Source organism: Tachypleus tridentatus, chromosome 9, assembly GCF_004210375.1.
Source record: "Tachypleus tridentatus isolate NWPU-2018 chromosome 9, ASM421037v1, whole genome shotgun sequence".
Lineage (NCBI taxonomy): Eukaryota > Metazoa > Arthropoda > Merostomata > Xiphosura > Limulidae > Tachypleus > Tachypleus tridentatus.
Window position 1 is genome coordinate 9,978,282 of NC_134833.1, and position 17,349 is coordinate 9,995,630.

Below are 17,349 nucleotides of genomic sequence, written 5' to 3' on the forward strand. Positions count from 1 at the left end.
ACTCTAAGAAAGTACAAAGTAGTATACTAGAAAAGTAAAATATGGAAACTCTAAGAAAGTACAAAGTAGTATTTTGGAAAAGTAAAATATCGGAACTCCTAAAGAGTGCAAAGTAGTATACTAGAAAAAGTAAAATATGGAAACTTTAAGAAAGTACAAAGTAGTATACTATGAAAAGTAAAATATAGGAACTCTAAAAGTACAAAGTAGTATACTAGAAAAGTAAAATATGGAAACTCGTAAAGAGTACAAAGTAGTATACTAGGAAAAGTAAAATATGGAAACTCTAAGAAAGTACAAAGTAGTATTTTGGAAAAGTAAAATATCGGAACTCCTAAAGAGTGCAAAGTAGTATACTAGAAAAAGTAAAATATGGAACTCTAAGAAAGTACAAAGTAGTATACTATGAAAAGTAAAATATGGGAACTCCTAAAGAGTGCAAAGTAATATACTAGAAAAAGTAAAATATGGAAACTCTAAGAAAGTACAAAGTAGTATACTATGAAAAGTAAAATATAGGAACTCCTAAAGAGTGGAAAGTAGTATACTAGAAAAAGTAAAATATGGAAACTCTAAGAAAGTACAAAGTAGCATACTAGAAAAAAAGTAAAATATGGAAACTCTAAGAAAGTACAAAGTAGTATACTAGGAAAAGTAAAATATCAGAACTCTAAAGAGTATAAAGTAGTATACTAGAAAAAGTAAAATATGGAAACTCTAAGAAAGTACAAATTAGTATACTAGAAAAAGTAAAATATGGAACTCGTAAAGAGTACAAAGTAGCATACTAGAAAAAGTAAAATATGGAAACTCTAAGAAAGTACAAAGTAGTATACTAGGAAAAGTAAAATATCGGAACTCCTAAAGAGTATAAAGTAGTATACTAGAAAAAGTAAAATATGGAAACTCTAAGAAAGTACAAAGTAGTATACTATGAAAAGTAAAATATGGGAACTCCTAAAGAGTGCAAAGTAGTATACTAGAAAAAGTAAAATATGGAAACTCTAAGAAAGTACAAAGTAGTATACAATGAAAAGTAAAATATGGGAACTCCTAAAGAGTGCAAAGTAGTATACTAGAAAAAGTAAAATATGGAAACTCTAAGAAAGTACAAAGTAGTATACTAGAAAAAGTAAAATATGGAAACTCTAAGAAAGTACAAAGTAGTATACTAGGAAAAGTAAAATATCGGAACTCCTAAAGAGTATAAAGTAGTATACTAGAAAAAGTAAAATATGGAAACTCTAAGAAAGTACAAAGTAGTATACTAGAAAAAGTAAAATATGGGAACTCGTAAAGAGTACAAAGTAGTATACTAGAAAAAGTAAAATATGGAAACTCTAAGAAAGTACAAAGTAGTATACTAGGAAAAGTAAAATATGGAACTGCTAAAGAGTATAAAGTAGTATACTAGAAAAAGTAAAATATGGAAACTCTAAGAAAGTACAAAGTAGTATACTATGAAAAGTAAAATATGGGAACTCTAAAGAGTACAAAGTAGTATACTATGAAAAGTAAAATATAGGAACTCCTAAAGAGTGCAAAGTAGTATACTAGAAAAAGTAAAATATGGAAACTCTAAGAAAGTACAAAGTAGTATACTAGGAAAAGTAAAATATGAAAACTCGTAAAGAGTACAAAGTAGTATACTAGGAAAAGTAAAATATGGAAACTCGTAAAGAGTACAAAGTAGTATACTAGGAAAAGTAAAATATGAAAACTCGTAAAGAATACAAAGTAGTATACTAGGAAAAGTAAAATATGGAAACTCTAAAAAGTACAAAGTAGTATACTAGTGAAAAGTAAAATATGGGAACTCTAAAGAGTGCAAAGTAGTATACTAGAAAAAGTAAAATATGGAAACTCTAAGAGAAGTACAAAGAAGTATACTAGGAAAAAGTAAAATATCGGAACTCTAAAGAGTACAAAGTAGTATACTAGAAAAAGTAAAATATGGAACTCTAAGAAAGTACAAAGTAGTATACTAGGAAAAGTAAAATATGGAAACTCTAAGAAAGTACAAAGTAGTATACTATGAAAAGTAAAATATGGAAACTCTAAGAAAGTACAAAGTAGTATACTAGAAAAGTAAAATATGGAAACTCTAAGAGGTACAAAGTAGTATACTATGAAAAGTAAAATATGGAAACTCTAAGAAAGAGTACAAAGTAGTATACTATGAAAAGTAAAATATGGAACTCTAAAAAGTACAAAGTAGTATACTAAAAAAAGTAAAATATGGAAACTCTAAAGAGTACAAAGTAGTATACTATGAAAAGTAAAATATAGGAACTCCTAAAGAGTGCAAAGTAGTATACTAGAAAAAGTAAAATATGGAAACTCTAAGAAAGTACAAAGTAGTATACTAGGAAAAGTAAAATATGGAACTCTAAAGAAGTTACAAAGTAGTATACTAGGAAAAATAAAATATGGAACTCTAAAAGGTATAAAAGTAGTATACTAGAAAAGTAAAATATGGAAACTCTAGGAGAAGTACAAAGTAGTATACTAGAAAAGTAAAATATGGAACTCGTAAAGAGTACAAAGTAGTATACTAGAAAAAAGTAAAATATGGAAACTCTAAAAGAAGTACAAAGTAGTATACTAGGAAAAGTAAAATATGGAACTCCTAAAGAGTACAAAGTAGTATACTAGAAAAAGTAAAATATGGAAACTCTAAAAAGTACAAAGTAGTATACTATGAAAAGTAAAATATGGAAACTCTAAAAAGTACAAAGTAGTATACTAGGGAAAGTAAAATATGGAAACTCCTAAAGAATACAAAGTAGTATACTAGGAAAAGTAAAATATGGAAACTCCTAAAGAGTACAAAGTAGTAAACTAGGAAAAGTAAAATATGGAAACTCTAAAGAGTACAAAGTAGTATACTAGGAAAAGTAAAATATGGAAACTCTAAAGAGTACAAAGTAGTATACTAGGAAAAAGTAAAATATGGAAACTCTAAAGAGTACAAAGTAGTATACTAGGAAAAGTAAAATATGGGAACTCCTAAAGAGTAAAAGTAGTAAACTAGGAAAAGTAAAATATGGAAACTCTAAAGAGTACAAAGTAGTATACTAGGAAAAGTAAAATATGGGAACTCCTAAAGAGTAAATAGTAGTAAACTAGGAAAAGTAAAATATGGAAACTCGTAAAGAGTACAAAGTAGTAAACTAGGAAAAGTAAAATATGGAACTCCTAAAGAGTACAAAGTAGTAAACTAGGAAAAGTAAAATATGGAAACTCCTAAAGAGTACAAAGTAGTAAACTAGGAAAAGTAAAATATGGAAACTCCTAAAGAGTACAAAGTAGTATACTAGGAAAAGTAAAATATGGAAACTCGTAAAGAATACAAAGTAGTATACTAGGAAAAGTAAAATATGGAAACTCGTAAAGAGTACAAAGTAGTAAACTAGGAAAAGTAAAATATGGAAACTCGTAAAGATTACAAAGTAGTAAACTAGGAAAAGTAAAATATGGAAACTCGTAAAGAGTACAAAGTAGTATACTAGGAAAAGTAAAATATGAAAACTCGTAAAGAGTACAAGGTAATATACTAGGAAAAGTAAAATATGGAAACTCTAAAGAAGTACAAAGTAGTATACTAGGAAAAGTAAAATATGGAAACTCGTAAAGAGTACAAAGTAGTAAACTAGGAAAAGTAAAATATGGAAACTCCTAAAGAGTACAAAGTAGTAAACTAGGAAAAGTAAAATATGGAAACTCCTAAAAAGTACAAAATAGTAAACTAGGAAAAGTAAAATATGGAAACTTTTAAAAAGTACAAAGTAGTATACTAAGAAAAGTAAAATATGAAAACTCGTAAAGAGTACAAAGTAGTATACTAGGAAAAGTAAAATATGGGAACTCCTAAAGAGTACAAAGTAGTAAACTAGGAAAAGTAAAATATGGAAACTCTAAAGAGTACAAAGTAGTAAACTAGGAAAAGTAAAATATGGAAACTCTAAAGAGTACAAAGTAGTAAACTAGGAAAAGTAAAATATGGAAACTCTAAAGAGTACAAAGTAGTATACTAGGAAAAGTAAAATATGGAAACTCTAAAGAATACAAAGTAGTATACTAGGAAAAGTAAAATATGGAAACTCCTAAAGAGTACAAAGTAGTAAACTAGGAAAAGTAAAATATGGAAACTCGTAAAGATTACAAAGTAGTAAACTAGGAAAAGTAAAATATGGAAACTCCTAAAGAGTACAAAATAGTATACTAGGAAAAGTAAAATATGGAAACTCTAAAGAGTACAAAGTAGTATACTAGGAAAAGTAAAATATGGAAACTCTAAAAGGTACAAAGTAGTATACTAGGAAAAGTAAAATATGGAAACTCTAAAGAGTACAAAGTAGTATACTAGGAAAAGTAAAATATGGAAACTCCTAAAGAATACAAAGTAGTATACTAGGAAAAGTAAAATATGGAAACTCTAAAAAAGTACAAAGTAGTATACTAGGAAAAGTAAAATATGGAAACTCCCTAAAGAATACAAAGTAGTATACTAGGAAAAGTAAAATATGGAAACTCCAAAAGAGTACAAAGTAGTAAACTAGGAAAAGTAAAATATGGAAACTCCTAAAGAGTACAAAGTAGTAAACTAGGAAAAGTAAAATATGGAAACTCGTAAAGTGTACAAAGTAGTATACTAGGAAAAGTAAAATATGGAAACTCTAAAAGGTACAAAGTAGTAAACTAGGAAAAGTAAAATATGGAAACTCTAAAGAGTACAAAGTAGTAAACTAGGAAAAGTAAAATATGGAAACTCCTAAAGAGTACAAAGTAGTATACTAGGAAAAGTAAAATATGGAAACTCTAAAAAAGTACAAAGTAGTATACTAGGAAAAGTAAAATATGGAAACTCTAAAAGAGTACAAAGTAGTATACTAGGAAAAGTAAAATATGGAAACTCTAAAAAGAATACAAAGTAGTATACTAGGAAAAGTAAAATATGGAAACTCCTAAAGAGTACAAAGTAGTAAACTAGGAAAAGTAAAATATGGAAACTCCTAAAGAGTACAAAGTAGTAAACTAGGAAAAGTAAAATATGGAAACTCGTAAAGTGTACAAAGTAGTATACTAGGAAAAGTAAAATATGGAAACTCCTAAAGAGTACAAAGTAGTAAACTAGGAAAAGTAAAATATGGAAACTCTAAAAGTACAAAGTAGTAAACTAGGAAAAGTAAAATATGGAAACTCTAAAGAGTACAAAGTAGTATACTAGGAAAAGTAAAATATGGAAACTCTAAAGAGTACAAAGTAGTAAACTAGGAAAAGTAAAATATGGAAACTCGTAAAGATTACAAAGTAGTAAACTAGGAAAAGTAAAATATGGAAACTCCTAAAGAGTACAAAGTAGTATACTAGGAAAAGTAAAATATGGAAACTCTAAAGAGTACAAAGTAGTATACTAGGAAAAGTAAAATATGGAAACTCTAAAGAGTACAAAGTAGTATACTAGGAAAAGTAAAATATGGAAACTCTAAAAAAAGTACAAAGTAGTATACTAGGAAAAGTAAAATATGGAAACTCTAAAGAATACAAAGTAGTATACTAGGAAAAGTAAAATATGGAAACTCTAAAAGAGTACAAAGTAGTATACTAGGAAAAGTAAAATATGGAAACTCTAAAGAATACAAAGTAGTATACTAGGAAAAGTAAAATATGGAAACTCTAAAGAGTACAAAGTAGTATACTAGGAAAAGTAAAATATGGAAACTCTAAAGAGTACAAAGTAGTAAACTAGGAAAAGTAAAATATGGAAACTCTAAAAGAGTACAAAGTAGTAAACTAGGAAAAGTAAAATATGGAAACTCCTAAAGAGTACAAAGTAGTATACTAGGAAAAGTAAAATATGGAAACTCGTAAAGAGTACAAAGTAGTATACTAGGAAAAGTAAAATATGGAAACTCTAAAAAATACAAAGTAGTATACTAGGAAAAGTAAAATATGGAAACTCTAAGAAAGTACAAAGTAGTAAACTAGGAAAAGTAAAATATGGAAACTCCTAAAGAGTACAAAGTAGTAAACTAGGAAAAGTAAAATATGGAAACTCCTAAAGAGTACAAAGTAGTAAACTAGGAAAAGTAAAATATGGAAACTCTAAAGAGTACAAAGTAGTAAACTAGGAAAAGTAAAATATGGAAACTCCTAAAGAGTACAAAGTAGTATACTAGGAAAAAGTAAAATATGGGAACTCTAAAAGGTACAAAGTAGAATACTAGGAAAAGTAAAATATGGGAACTCTAAAGGTACAAAGTAGTAAACTAGGAAAAGTAAAATATGGAAACTCTAAAAGAGTACAAAGTAGTATACTAGGAAAAGTAAAATATGGAAACTCTAAAGAGTACAAAGTAGTATACTAGGAAAAGTAAAATATGGGAACTCCTAAAGAGTACAAAGTAGTAAACTAGGAAAAGTAAAATATGGAAACTCTAAAAGAGTACAAAGTAGTATACTAGGAAAAGTAAAATATGGAAACTGCTAAAGAGTACAAAGTAGTAAACTAGGAAAAGTAAAATATGGAAACTCTAAAAGAGTACAAAGTAGTATACTAGAAAAAGTAAAATATGGAAACTCCTAAAGAGTACAAAGTAGTATACTAGGAAAAGTAAAATATGGAAACTCTAAAGAATACAAAGTAGTATACTAGGAAAAGTAAAATATGGAAACTCGTAAAAAGTACAAAGTAGTATACTAGGAAAAGTAAAATATGGAAACATCTAAAAGGTACAAAGTAGTATACTAGGAAAAGTAAAATATGGAAACTCCTAAAGATTACAAAGTAGTATACTAGGAAAAGTAAAATATGGAAACTCGTAAAGAGTACAAAGTAGTAAACTAGGAAAAGTAAAATATGGAAACTCGTAAAGATTACAAAGTAGTAAACTAGGAAAAGTAAAATATGGAAACTCGTAAAGATTACAAAGTAGTAAACTAGGAAAAGTAAAATATGGAAACTCCTAAAGAGTACAAAGTAGTAAACTAGGAAAAGTAAAATATGGAAACTCCTAAAGCGACAACGTAGTATACTAGGAAAAGTAAAATATGGAAACTCTAAAGGGTACAAAGTAGTAAACTAGGAAAAGTAAAATATGGAAACTCTAAAGAGTACAAAGTAGTATACTAGGAAAAGTAAAATATGGAAACTCTAAAGAGTACAAAGTAGTATACTAGGAAAAGTAAAATATGGAAACTCTAAAAGTACAAAGTAGTAAACTAGGAAAAGTAAAATATGGAAACTCTAAAGAGTACAAAGTAGTAAACTAGGAAAAGTAAAATATGGAAACTCTAAAGAGTACAAAGTAGTATACTAGGAAAAAATAAAATATGGGAACTCTAAAGAGTACAAAGTAGTATACTAGGAAAAGTAAAATATGGAAACTCTAAAAGAGTACAAAGTAGTAAACTAGGAAAAGTAAAATATGGAAACTCTAAAGGTACAAAGTAGTAAACTAGGAAAAGTAAAATATGGAAACTCTAAAGAGTTACAAAGTAGTATACTAGGAAAAGTAAAATATGGGAACTCTAAAGAGTACAAAGTAGTAAACTAGGAAAAGTAAAATATGGAAACTCTAAAAAGGTACAAAGTAGTATACTAGGAAAAGTAAAATATGGAACTCTAAAGAGTACAAAGTAGTAAACTAGGAAAAGTAAAATATGGAAACTCTAAAGAGTACAAAGTAGTAAACTAGGAAAAGTAAAATATGGAAACTCTAAAAGGTACAAAGTAGTAAACTAGGAAAAGTAAAATATGGAAACTCTAAAGAGTACAAAGTAGTATACTAGGAAAAGTAAAATATGGAAACTCTAAAGAATACAAAGTAGTATACTAGGAAAAGTAAAATATGGAAACTCTAAAAGGTACAAAGTAGTAAACTAGGAAAAAGTAAAATATGGAAACTCTAAAGATTACAAAGTAGTAAACTAGGAAAAGTAAAATATGGAAACTCCTAAAGAGTTACAAAGTAGTATACTAGGAAAAAGTAAAATATGGAAACTCTAAAGGTACAAAGTAGTATACTAGGAAAAGTAAAATATGGAAACTCTAAAGAATACAAAGTAGTATACTAGGAAAAGTAAAATATGGAAACTCTAAAGAAGTACAAAGTAGTATACTAGGAAAAGTAAAATATGGAAACTCTAAAAGAATACAAAGTAGTATACTAGGAAAAGTAAAATATGGAAACTCTAAAAGGTATACTAGGAAAAGTAAAGTAAACTAAGAAGGCTACAAAGTAGTAAAGAAAAGTAAAATATGGAAACTCCTAAAGAGGTACAAAGTAGTATACTAGGAAAAAGTAAAATATGGAAACTCTAAAGGTACAAAGTAGTATACTAGGAAAAGTAAAATATGGAAACTCTAAAAAAGGTACAAATTAGTATACTAGGAAAAGTAAAATATGGAAACTCTAAAGAGTACAAAGTAGTATACTAGGAAAAGTAAAATATGGAAACTCTAAAGAGTACAAAGTAGTATACTAGGAAAAGTAAAATATGGAAACTCTAAAGAAGTACAAAGTAGTAAACTAGGAAAAGTAAAATATGGAAACTCCTAAAGAGTACAAAGTAGTATACTAGGAAAAAGTAAAATATGGAAACTCTAAAGAGTACAAAGTAGTAAACTAGGAAAAGTAAAATATGGAAACTCTAAAGAGTACAAAGTAGTAAACTAGGAAAAGTAAAATATGGAAACTCTAAAGAGTACAAAGTAGTATACTAGGAAAAGTAAAATATGGAAACTCCTAAAGGTACAAAGTAGTATACTAGGAAAAGTAAAATATGGAAACTCTAAAGATTACAAAGTAGTAAACTAGGAAAAGTAAAATATGGAAACTCCTAAAGAGTACAAAGTAGTATACTAGGAAAAGTAAAATATGGAAACTCTAAAGAGTACAAAGTAGTATACTAGGAAAAGTAAAATATGGAAACTCCTAAAGAGTACAAAGTAGTATACTAGGAAAAGTAAAATATGGAAACTCTAAAAAAGTACAAAGTAGTATACTAGGAAAAGTAAAATATGGAAACTCTAAAGAGTACAAAGTAGTATACTAGGAAAAGTAAAATATGGAAACTCCTAAAGAGTACAAAGTAGTATACTAGGAAAAGTAAAATATGGAAACTCCTAAAGAGTACAAAGTAGTATACTAGGAAAAGTAAAATATGGAAACTCTAAAGGGTACAAAGTAGTAAACTAGGAAAAGTAAAATATGGAAACTCCTAAAGAATACAAAGTAGTAAACTAGGAAAAGTAAAATATGGAAACTCCTAAAGAGTACAAAGTAGTATACTAGGAAAAGTAAAATATGGAAACTCTAAAAGGTACAAAGTAGTATACTAGGAAAAGTAAAATATGGAAACTCCAAAAGAGTACAAAGTAGTAAACTAGGAAAAGTAAAATATGGAAACTCTAAGAGAATTACAAAGTAGTAAACTAGGAAAAGTAAAATATGGAAACTCTAAAGAGTTACAAAGTAGTAAACTAGGAAAAGTAAAATATGGAAACTCTAAAGAGCAATTACAAAAAGTAGTAAACTAGGAAAAGTAAAATATGGAAACTCTAAAGGTACAAAGTAGTATACTAGGAAAAGTAAAATATGGAAACTCTAAAGGTACAAAGTAGTAAACTAGGAAAAGTAAAATATGGAAACTCCTAAGAGGTACAAAGTAGTATACTAGGAAAAGTAAAATATGGAAACTCCTAAAGAGTACAAAGTAGTAAACTAGGAAAAGTAAAATATGGAAACTCTAAAGAGTACAAAGTAGTATACTAGGAAAAGTAAAATATGGGAACTCCTAAAGAGTACAAAGTAGTAAACTAGGAAAAGTAAAATATGGAAACTCGTAAAGAGTACAAAGTAGTATACTAGGAAAAGTAAAATATGGAAACTCTAAAGAGTACAAAGTAGTATACTAGGAAAAGTAAAATATGGGAACTCCTAAAGAGTAAAAGTAGTAAACTAGGAAAAGTAAAATATGGAAACTCTAAAGAGTACAAAGTAGTAAACTAGGAAAAGTAAAATATGGAAACTCCTAAAGAGTACAAAGTAGTAAACTAGGAAAAGTAAAATATGGAAACTCCTAAAGGGTACAAAGTAGTAAACTAGGAAAAGTAAAATATGGAAACTCTAAAGAGTACAAAGTAGTATACTAGGAAAAGTAAAATATGGAAACCCTAAAAGAAGTACAAAGTAGTATACTAGGAAAAGTAAAATATGGAAACTCTAAAGAGTACAAAGTAGTATACTAGGAAAAGTAAAATATGGAAACTCTAAAAGAATTACAAAGTAGTATAACTAGGAAAAAGTAAAATATGGAAACTCTAAAGATTACAAAGTAGTATACTAGGAAAAAGTAAAATATGGAAACTCTAAAGAGGTACAAAGTAGTAAACTAGGAAAAGTAAAATATGGAAACTCGTAAAGATTACAAAGTAGTAAACTAGGAAAAGTAAAATATGGAAACTCCTAAAGATTACAAAGTAGTAAACTAGGAAAAGTAAAATATGGAAACTCTAAAGAGTACAAAGTAGTAAACTAGGAAAAGTAAAATATGGAAACTCCTAAAGATTACAAAGTAGTATACTAGGAAAAGTAAAATATGGAAACTCCTAAAGAGTACAAAGTAGTAAACTAGGAAAAGTAAAATATGGAAACTCCTAAAGAGTACAAAGTAGTAAACTAGGAAAAGTAAAATATGGAAACTCTAAAGAGTACAAAGTAGTATACTAGGAAAAAGTAAAATATGGAAACTCTAAAGGTACAAAGTAGTAAACTAGGAAAAGTAAAATATGGAAACTCTAAAGAGTACAAAGTAGTAAACTAGGAAAAAGTAAAATATGGAAACTCTAAAGAGTACAAAGTAGTATACTAGGAAAAAGTAAAATATGGAAACTCTAAAGAGTACAAAGTAGTATACTAGGAAAAGTAAAATATGGAAACTCTAAAAAAGTACAAAGTAGTATACTAGGAAAAGTAAAATATGGAACTCTAAAGAGTACAAAGTAGTATACTAGAAAAAGTAAAATATGGAAACTCCTAAAGAGTACAAAGTAGTAAACTAGGAAAAGTAAAATATGGGAACTCCTAAAGAGTACAAAGTAGTAGAAAAGTAAAATATGGAACTCTAAAAAAGTAGTAAAATATGGAAACAAAGTAGTAAAACTAAAAAGTAAAATATGGAAACTCTAAAAGTACAAAGTAGTATACTAGGAAAAGTAAAATATGGAAACTCTAAAGAATACAAAGTAGTATACTAGGAAAAGTAAAATATGGAAACTCTAAAGAATTACAAAGTAGTATACTAGGAAAAAGTAAAATATGGAAACTCGTAAAGAGTACAAAGTAGTATACTAGGAAAAGTAAAATATGGAAACTCTAAAGAGTACAAAGTAGTATACTAGGAAAAGTAAAATATGGAAACTCCAAAAGAATACAAAGTAGTATACTAGGAAAAGTAAAATATGGAAACTCTAAAAGGTACAAAGTAGTATACTAGGAAAAGTAAAATATGGAAACTCTAAAGAAGTACAAAGTAGTATAACTAGGAAGAAGTAAAATATGGAAACTCCTAAAGAGTACAAAGTAGTAAACTAGGAAAAGTAAAATATGGAAACTCCTAAAGAGTACAAAGTAGTATACTAGGAAAAGTAAAATATGGAAACTCCTAAAGAGTACAAAGTAGTAAACTAGGAAAAGTAAAATATGGAAACTCTAAAGGAGTAAAATACAAAGTAGTATACTAGGAAAAAGTAAAATATGGAAACTCTAAAGAGTACAAAGTAGTAAACTAGGAAAAGTAAAATATGGAAACTCTAAAGAGATACAAAGTAGTATACTAGGAGAAAAGTAAAATATGGAAACTCTAAAGAAGTGTTAAAGTACAAAGTAAGTATACTAGGAAAAGTAAAATATGGAAACCCTAAAAGGTACAAAGTAGTATACTAGAAAAGTAAAATATGGAAACTCTAAAGAGGTACAAAGTAGTATACTAGGAAAAGTAAAATATGGAAACTCTAAAGAAATTACAAAGTAGTATACTAGGAAAAGTAAAATATGGAAACTCCTAAAGAGGTACAAAGTAGTATACTAGAAAAGTAAAATATGGAACTCCTCAAAGAAAACAAAGTAGTATACTAGGAAAAGTAAAATATGGAAACTCCTAAAGGTACAAAGTAGTATACTAGGAAAAAGTAAAATATGGAAACTCTAAAGAGTACAAAGTAGTATACTAGAAAAGTAAAATATGGAAACTCTAAAAGGTACAAAGTAGTAAACTAGGAAAAGTAAAATATGGAAACTCTAAAAGGTACAAAGTAGTAAACTAGGAAAAGTAAAATATGGAAACTCTAAAGAGTACAAAGTAGTATACTAGGAAAAGTAAAATATGGAAACTCTAAAGAGTACAAAGTAGTATACTAGGAAAAAAGTAAAATATGGAAACTCTAAAGAGTACAAAGTAGTATACTAGGAAAAAGTAAAATATGGAAACTCTAAGAGAACAAAGTAGTATACTAGGAAAAGTAAAATATGGAACTCTAAAAGTACAAAGTAGTATACTAGGAAAAGTAAAATATGGAAACTCTAAAGAGGTACAAAGTAGTATACTAGGAAAAGTAAAATATGGAAACTCCTAAAGGTACAAAGTAGTATACTAGGAAAAGTAAAATATGGAAACTCTAAAAGAATTACAAAGTAGTAAACTAGGAAAGAGTAAAATATGGGAACTCTAAAGAGATTACAAAGTAGTAAACTAGGAAAAGTAAAATATGGAAACTCCTAAAGGTACAAAGTAGTAAACTAGGAAAAGTAAAATATGGAAACTCTAAAGAGTACAAAGTAGTAAACTAGGAAAAAGTAAAATATGGAAACTCTAAAGAGTACAAAGTAGTATACTAGGAAAAAGTAAAATATGGAAACTCTAAAGAGTACAAAGTGAGTATACTAGGAAAGAGTAAAATATGGAAACTCCTAAAGAGTACAAAGTAGTATACTAGGAAAAGTAAAATATGGAAACTCCTAAAGAATACAAAGTGAGTATACTAGGGAAAAGTAAAATATGGAAACTCGTAAAGAAGGTACAAAGTAGTAAACTAGGAAAAGTAAAATATGGAAACTCTAAAGTACAAAGTAGTAAACTAGGAAAAAGTAAAATATGGAAACTCTAAAAGATTACAAAGTAGTATACTAGGAAAAGTAAAATATGGAAACTCTAAAGAGTACAAAGTAGTAATACTAGGAAAAGTAAAATATGGAACTCCTAAAGAGTACAAAGTAGTATACTAGGAAAAAGTAAAATATGGAAACTCTAAAAGAGTACAAAGTGGTATACTAGGAAAAGTAAAATATGGAAACTCCTAAAGGTACAAAGTAGTATACTAGGAAAAGTAAAATATGGAAAACTCTAAAGAGTACAAAGTAGTATACTAGGGAAAAGTAAAATATGGAAACTCTACAAAAGAGTACTAGGAAAAGTAAAATATAGAAAGAACTCTAAAAAGTAAAAAGTAGTAAACTAGGAAAAGTAAAATATGGAAAAACTCTAAAAAATACAAAGTAGTATACTAGGAAAAGTAAAATATGGAAACTCTAAAGAGTACAAAGTAGTAATACTAGTGTAGAAAAGTAAAATATGGAAACTCCTAAAGAGAGTACAAAGTAGTATACTAGGAAAAGTAAAATATGGAAACTCTAAAGAGTACAAAAGTAGTATACTAGGAAAAGTAAAATATGGAAACTCCTAAAGAGTACACAAAAGTAGTAAACTAGGAAAAGTAAAATATGGAAACTCCTAAAGGTACAAAGTAGTATACTAGGAAAGAGTAAAATATGGAAACTCTAAAGAGTACAAAGTAGTATACTAGGAAAAGTAAAATATGGAAACTCTAAAGGTACAAAGTGGTATACTAGGAAAAGTAAAATATGGAAACTCTAAAGAATACAAAGTAGTATACTAGGAAAAGTAAAATATGGAAACTCTAAAAGAGGTACAAAGTGGTATACTAGGAAAGTAAAATATAATGGGAAACTACTAAAGGAATACAAAGTAGTATACTAGGAAAAGTAAAAATATGGAAACTCTACTAGGAAGAGAATATTACAAAGTAGTATACTAGGAAAAGTAAAATATGGAAACTCTAAAGAGTACAAAGTAGTAAACTAGGAAAAGTAAAATATGGAAACTCCTAAAGAGTACAAAGTAGTATACTAGGAAAAGTAAAATATGGAAACTCTAAAAGAGTTACAAAAGTAGTATACTAGGAAAAGTAAAATATGGAAACTCTAAGAAAAAGTACAAAGTAGTATACTAGGAAAAGAGTAAAATATGGAAACTCCTAAAGAATACAAAGTAGGTATACTAGGAAAAGTAAAAAGTAAAATATGGAAACTCCTAAAGAGTTACAAAGTAGTATACTAGGAAAAAGTAAAATATGGAAACTCTAAGAGAGTACAAAGTAGTATACTAAAAGTAAATGGAAACAAACTAGGAAAGAGTATACTAGTAGTAAACTAGGAAGAGTAAAATATGGAAACTCTACAAAGTAGAAGAGGTATGGAAAAAGTAGTATACTAGGAAAAGAGTAAAATATGGAAACTCCTAAAAGGTACAAAGTAGTATACTAGGAAAAGTAAAATATGGAAACTCTAAAGAGGTACAAAGTAGTATACTAGGAAAAGTAAAATATGGAAACTCTAAAGAATACAAAAGTAGTATACTAGGAAAAGTAAAATATGGAACTCTAAAGGTACAAAGTGGTATACAAAGTAGTAAACTAGGAAAGAAGTAAAATATGGAAACTCTAAAGGTACAAAGTAGTATACTATGAAAAGAAAGTAAAATATGGAAACTCTAAAAGGTACAAAGTAGTATACTAGGAAAAGTAAAATATGGAAACTCCTAAAAGAGTACAAAGTAGTAAACTAGGAAAAGTAAAATATGGAAACTCCTAAAGAATTACAAAGTAGTATACTAGGAAAAAGTAAAATATGGAAACTCTAAGAGAGTACAAAGTAGTATACTAGGAAAGAGTAAAATATGGAAACTCCTAAAAGGTACAAAGTGAGTATACTAGGAAAAAGTAAAATATGGAAACTCCTAAAGAATACAAAGTAGTATACTAGGAAAGAGTAAAATATGGAAACTCCTAAAGAGTACAAAAGTAGTATACTAGGAAAGTAAAATATGGAAACTCCTAAAGTAAAATATGGAAACTGGAAACTCTAAAAGAGTACAAAGTGAGTATACTAGGAAAAGTAAAATATGGAAACTCTAGGAAAAGAAAATATGGAAACTCCTAAAGGTACAAAGTAGTATACTAGGAAAAGTAAAATATGGAAACTCTAAAGAGTACAAAGTAGTATACTAGGAAAAGTAAAATATGGAAACTCTAAAAGGTTACAAAAGTAGTATACTAGGAAAAGGTAAAATATGGAAACTCTAAAGATTACAAAGTAGTAAACTAGGAAAAGTAAAATATGGAAACTCTAAAGATTACAAAGTAGTAAACTAGGAAAGAGTAAAATATGGAAACTCTAAAGAATACAAGAGTGGTATACTAGGAAAAATAAAAAGTAAAAGTAAACTAGTATACTAAAAGTAAAATATGGAAACTCTAAAGGTACAAAGTAGTAAACTAGGAAAAATAAAATATGGAAACTCCTAAAGGGTACAAAGTAGTAAACTAGGAAAAGTAAAATATGGAAACTCCAAAAGAGTACAAAGTAGTATACTAGGAAAAGTAAAATATGGAAACTCCTAAAGAGTACAAAGTAGTAAACTAGGAAAAGTAAAATATGGAAACTCCTAAAGAGTACAAAGTAGTATACTAGGAAAAGTAAAATATGGAAACTCCTAAAAAGTACAAAGTAGTAAACTAGGAAAAGTAAAATATGGAAACTCTAAAGGAAGTACAAAGTAGTATACTAGGAAAAAGTAAAATATGGAAACTCTAAAGGTACAAAGTGGTATACTAGGAAAGAGTAAAATATGGAAACTCCTAAAGAGTACAAAGTAGTAAACTAGGAAAAGTAAAATATGGAAACTCCTAAAGGGTACAAAGTAGTATACTAGGAAAAGTAAAATATGGAAACTCTAAAGGGTACAAAGTAAACTAGGAAAAGTAAAATATGGAACTCAAAGAGGTGCAAAGAGTATACTAGGAAAAAGTAAAATATGGAAACTCTAAAGGTACAAAGTAGTAAACTAGGAAAAGTAAAATATGGAAACTCCTAAGGAAGTTACAAAGTAGTAAACTAGGAAGAGTAAATATGGAAACTCTAAAGGGTACAAAGTGAGTAAACTAGGAAAAAGTAAAATATGGAAACTCCTAAAAGTACAAAGTAGTAAACTAGGAAAAGTAAAATATGGAAACTCTAAAGGTACAAAGTAGTATACTAGGAAAAGTAAAATATGGAAACTCCTAAAGATTACAAAGTAGTATACTAGGAAAAGTAAAATATGGAAACTCCTGAAAGAGGTACAAAGTAGTATACTAGGAAAAGTAAAATATGGAAACTCTAAAATTTACAAAGTAGTAAACTAGGAAGAAGTAAAATATGGAAACTCTAAAAGGTACAAAGTAGTATACTAGGAAAGAGTAAAATATGGAAACTCCTAAGAAATTACAAAGTAGTATGGGAAAAGAATACTAAGAACAAAGTAGTATACTAGGAAAGAGTAAAATATGGAAACTCCTAAAAGGTACAAAGTAGTAAACTAGGAAAAGTAAAATATGGAAACTCCTAAAGGTGTACAAAGTAGTAGTATACTAGGAAAAGTAAAATATGGAAACTCTAAAGAGTGTACAAGGAAACTAAAGGTACAAGTGTATACTAGGAAAAGTAAAATATGGAAACTCTAAAGAGGTACAAAAGTAGTAAACTAGGAAAAGTAAAATATGGAAACTCCTAAAGGTACAAAGTAGTAAACTAGGAAAAGTAAAATATGGAAACTCCTAAAGGTACAAAGTAGTATACTAGGAAAAGTAAAATATGGAAACTCTAAAGAGTTACAAAGAGTAGTAAACTAGGAAAAAGTAAAATATGGAAACTCCTAAAGAGTTACAAAGTGAGTAAACTAGGAAAAGTAAAATATGGAAACTCTTCAAAGAATATACTAAAATAGAAACTCCTAAAACTAGTAACTAAGGAAGAGTAAAATATGGAAACTCTAAGGGTACAAGTAGTATACTAGGAAAAGTAAAATATGGAAACTCCTAAAGATTACAAAGTAGTATACTAGGAAGAAGTAAAATATGGAAACTCCTAAAAGGTACAAAGTAGTAAACTAGGAAAAGAAGTAAAATATGGAAACTCCTAAAGGAGTACAAAGTGGTAATACTAGGAA

General features: G+C 27.8%; 1 protein-coding gene across 2 annotated transcripts in view; it reads left to right on the forward strand.

Annotated features, from left to right (window-relative positions):
* The window catches only part of LOC143224740 (glutamate receptor ionotropic, NMDA 2A-like), a 373,609-nt gene that overhangs the window by 319,054 nt on the left and 37,206 nt on the right, over nt 1–17,349 (forward strand). The gene's annotated exons all lie outside the window — the stretch shown is intronic.